At 50.3% G+C, this 3781-nt stretch overlaps 1 protein-coding gene across 1 annotated transcript in view; it reads left to right on the forward strand.

The window, feature by feature from the left end:
- Positions 1–1725: 1725 nt before the first annotated feature.
- Positions 1726–3781, forward strand: part of ZIC4 (Zic family member 4) — a 25254-nt gene continuing 23198 nt past the window's right edge. The window contains exon 1 of the mRNA XM_019503541.1: positions 1726–2904. The gene's annotated coding sequence lies outside the window, so the exon portion shown is untranslated. The remainder of the gene's footprint in view (positions 2905–3781) is intronic.

Below are 3781 nucleotides of genomic sequence, written 5' to 3' on the forward strand. Positions count from 1 at the left end.
GATTTTTCTCCTCCCCTCCCCTTCCCCCCCTCTCCCCGAGCTTTTTTTTTTTTTTTCCTCTTTTTTTTGGGGGGCCTTTTTTTTTTCGCTTTGCAAAAAAAGGCGCAAATCATGCACAATATTGTCTTTTGCGGTTTATCTTCCTGGGGAGAAACTTTCACCTCCTCAGCCGGGCGGTGAACGCGAGACTGATAGCGGCAATCATTCCTGCAGATAAATGAATTGAAAAGACGACACCGTCCCCCCCCTTGATGAATGGGAGAAAGGGGAGGAGCGACGTCAAGGCGGACGTGGGCGATCATTGGTGCCTGGCGGCTCCCCCCTTCCCTCGCGGCTCCCCCCTTCCTCGCCAACTAAGGGCGCGCAAAGCCTCCTCTCGCTCCTGATTGGCCCGCCCGGCTCATCAATCCCAGGTATTGTGCAGCGCGTTGACATCCCTTTTGACAAACAGGGCTTCCAGGAGTAGCAACTTTTTTTTTTTATAAAGCCAAATTTTTTTTTGCACGAAAATATTTCAAACGCATCTTTTTGTGTGTGTGTGCGCGCGCGCGCTCCAAAACCCTGATCCATATTATTACTGGTATTTTTCCCCCCTCTCTTCACAATCATACTCTTAATGATGGTAATGATGATTGCCTGGAGATCAAGAATTTTTAACCACCCTGAGCAACTTTTTAGGGTGTGAAAAGGGAAGCCCTTTTGTGCCTGGCTTCTTTTGAAGTTGTGTTTTCTCCTTGTTTCAAACTGCAGCACTCCAGAGCATATGCCGATTGCGTTTGATTTTACCTTTAAACAACAAGCGTGATTTCTCGGGGTAACTGACTCTAGCCCTCGATCAGTTTTCTGAAATAAATCTTGTTTTCTGCACCCATCAAAACGCAGGTGGGTGAGAGCTCTTAACTTTCTAGTTTCTGTTGTTGTTGTTTCCCCCCTTTTTGTTATTGTGGTTTTTTCCCCTCCCCCTCACCCCTTCTTTTTTTTTCCTTTTTTTCTTTTTTTCTTCCACGAGATCCCTTTCATTCAGGTAAATTTCTCAAAGCTACTTTGTTTCCTCTCTGCTGCATGAAGCTCCCGGGTACTTTCTTTTTTCTACTTTTTTTTTCTTTTTTTGGTGGTGGTGGTGGGGGGAGGGTAAAATTTATTTAAAATCCTCGATAGATCGGAGCAATGTAAATTTTCTGACATTCAAACCTTTTCTAGTTCACAAATCAGTCACCCTTGTCACAGTTATTGAAATTCCTCAACTTGCCACACCAGGACGGTGGAAAAAGCAGGCGGTGTCTTTGTTGCTGACCAAGCTTTTGATCGCCAGAGAAAATTTACTTACCTTCAGATGAGTGAGCAGAAAAAGAAATAACACTCCCTTTGATTTAGTTAGGAAAATGCAGACATTTGGATTCAGTGCAAACATACAACACTTGGTTGTTTTCTAGATGCAACCCTCGATTAACCTGTCTTTCCCCAGCTCAAAGTCTATTGAAAAACTGCGGATAGTTCCTTTTTGTTCTTGCTACAAAGAGCCATTGACTATATATTAAAATGATTGTTGAAAGGTATAAGTATAGCACTTAAAAGAAGAAAATCTTTGTGACTCAATCAATTAAGCTAAGTAACACTGGCACATTAATTTTAAATGATGCTCCGGCTTTTAAAAAAACATACCAGATTTGCCTTTTACTGAGAATATTAAAAAAAAAAATCCTGCAGGCTATTTATTTACTCAGTAGGCTGCATATTTATTAGGTCTAATTATTTTCTGCTAACGAAAACACAAAAAGCTAGCTAAGAGTCGGAATCCTTCAATTTTCCCTTTTTTTCAGCCCTCCACTTGGTTTCTTTGCAAGTAAATCTTATCCCTTCAAACTCTTCTTCCTAAATAAAGAAACTTTTTAGCTCATCCTTTCAAATGAAAGGCATGAGGAAACAATCACCATCTCAGGTACTGGTGAATCGGACATGGGATCGCTTGAATAGTTCTCATTTTAGGACTTCCTTTTTTTAAAGGGGATACAGAACTGCCTTTTTTAAAGGGGATAAAGTGCGATTACAAAACAACAACTTGCAGAATGCATTAATAAATGTATCGCTGTATATTAGCTAGCTGGGCAATTTGCATCTCTTTCATAGGTGAAGATGATTTTCAGTGCAGCCTTGTCGAGTGATTACTCCTGCTCATTATGAATAGCTGGGACTACATTTTTTAGCCTGTCTTGTGAAGCAAGCGTGAAAAAAATACAATTACAATATCTTAGAGCAACAGGTATAAACTATGCATGGTGGGTGTGGGTGTGTGTGGGGGGAGGTCAGTGAGTGCTTGCCTATCTTTTACTGGATGTTATATTACTATTTATGCCTCCTGCTAAAAATGCCAGGGTAAAGTGCATGGTTCTTACACCCTAATAATGAGAAACCTACAAGGCAGTGACACTGGGAGTGCAATAAACTCGATTGTCCACTCTTAGACTTCCTCCAAAATGCAGGGGGAACCCACCCCTCTGCAACCCGTGGGCAATCTAGGAGGAAGGCTGGCGAGAGGATATTTTTAGGCAGAGCGTCTAAGTCTACAGAGTAAGAGGGGATGTGAAAAAAAAAAGTTGTGGGTTGTAGAAGTTATCAAGTGGGATTTGCGGCGCGCGCTCTGCAGGGAACGAAAGCTGCTCCAGTTCAAAGCCACATGCACCAACGTGACATATAAGCCATTAAAATATCATCCTGACGGCTCATTTCTGCTTCATCATACATTCCCCAACTGCTTCCAGAAAGCCAGAAAAGAAGAAATGAAGGATGACCGCCTCGCTGGAACCGCCAGAGAGGTGGTGGGTTTTTGTTCCTACCCCCTCCTTTTTTTGTCAGTTCAGAAATGATGGGCAGAACTGAGGGAGCATCTTCAACAGGTCGAGTGGGGTAAGTGAGTGCGGGGCGGGGGGCACCGGCGGGCAGACAGGGACCTAGCACCCGCTCCCCGCCGCCTGCCTGGGTCCTTGGCACCCCTTGGCTGACAGGAGAGGGGGCCTGGCACCCCAAGGCGAGGGGGCAGGGCACCCATGCCCGCCCTGAGGAAGTGGCTTGGCATCACGGCCCCCCACGTGGGGAAGGCTTGGCGCACCTTGGCTGGGAGAGGGCTGCCCACCTACTGGGGCTGGCAAGGAGGCTGTGGAGCAGGGCGGCTTCCCCCCGAGGGCTCCTGTGCCCCCCGCCCCTGCCTCCCCTCACAGGGGGAAGGGGCTGCGTCTGCCCCAGGGCTGGGCTCCCCTGCGCCAAGGGGAAGGGGCTCCTCAGCCCTCGCTCCACCACAGCAGCGACATCCCCCCAGCCTGCCGAGGGGGCAGGGAGGGGCACGGGCTGCGCGCACCCCCGGGGGCAGGGGGAAGCGGCTTCTCCGCCCCCACTGGGACGGCCCAGGGTGTCCCCGCCCCACTGGGACCAGGGCACAGGCACCCAGGGCTCCCCCTCCCCCGAGGCGCGGGCAGAGACCCGGGCCAGGGGGCCACCAGGGCAGCGGATCAGGGCCACGCGTCGCTGCGCCCGCGGGTGGCGGCGGGGGGCGGTCCTGGGGGTCCCCACAGAGCAGAGCATCTCTGGCCGGGGCTGCAGCACGCTGCGCCCGCGGCCGCCGGGGGTTGGTCTCGGGGATCCGTCCCGCGAAGCTGCTTTCCTTCCCGAGAGGCGCTTCACCGGTTAACCGCCCCCCGCACCGCGGCAGCGGCCAAGCTGGGGGGTCGCTAGCTGGGCCGGCGGCGGCCCCAGGGCCGGGGGCTCGGCCACTGCGCTGCTCCAGCCG

This window comes from Gavialis gangeticus, unplaced genomic scaffold (assembly GCF_001723915.1).
Source record: "Gavialis gangeticus isolate Ggan-Ray unplaced genomic scaffold, GavGan_comp1, whole genome shotgun sequence".
In the NCBI taxonomy this organism is placed as follows: Eukaryota; Metazoa; Chordata; order Crocodylia; family Gavialidae; genus Gavialis; species Gavialis gangeticus.